We start from the raw sequence: 818 nt of genomic DNA, 5'->3' as shown, positions 1-818 counted from the left end.
CTTTTGAGAGATTGCTTTCCCTAACGCAATTATATATAAAGCATGTCATATCCACTTATGATATATAAATTATTAAAAGTATAATGTATATTAATGCATATTTAAAAAGAAAAGATATTAGAAACTAATGCAAATAAATGTGTGCCATTTTCGCGGGTGTCATCCAACAGTAGTACCGATTATACATCTTCATAAGAAATGTTTATTGTTAGTTACAATTTGTTATAGCGTTCGTAGGTTAATCATACAATACAGAAGTTACATACAAAAGCTAGTTAGTAGTTGTAGAGAGAAAGAGAGAGGGGGAGTGTATGTGAACTGGTAGAAACTTTTCGGAAGTCAAGATCGACGATCTCTTTTCTTTGACGATAAAAAAATTGGTTTATTCATCGGAACTGCTGATAAATCTTTATTTTTTTCTTCGCGTATACAAACCCCATTAATCACGTTCGAGTCTCAAAATATCTCTACTTATGAAGAAGATAGTTAGCTTACGGCGATTAAAACCGCGTTATCGATAACTCTACCTTTTCACGGGGTCCGTTAAAAAAAAGTACTTCATTTGTATGTGTCTGCGTGTATGTACGTGTACGGGGATACAAGATACATGCGTATTCTTTTCAGCGTTAGCTTCAATCGAAGAAGTAAAACGCGACTCATTCATATTGTGTATGCGAATACGTATTTGTCATATTTTTTTATAATGTTGGAGGACTCGCATCTATCTAAACGATCAGGATCGTTCTCGTAACTTTTGCTTATTGCTCTCTGCTTATGCCATGCAAGAGTAAAGTGTATATGTATGTATATATGTTTAT

This window comes from Formica exsecta, unplaced genomic scaffold, assembly GCF_003651465.1.
Source record: "Formica exsecta isolate Colony F162 unplaced genomic scaffold, ASM365146v1 scaffold614, whole genome shotgun sequence".
In the NCBI taxonomy this organism is placed as follows: domain Eukaryota; kingdom Metazoa; phylum Arthropoda; class Insecta; order Hymenoptera; family Formicidae; genus Formica; species Formica exsecta.
Note: the sequence above shows the minus strand (reverse complement) of the source record.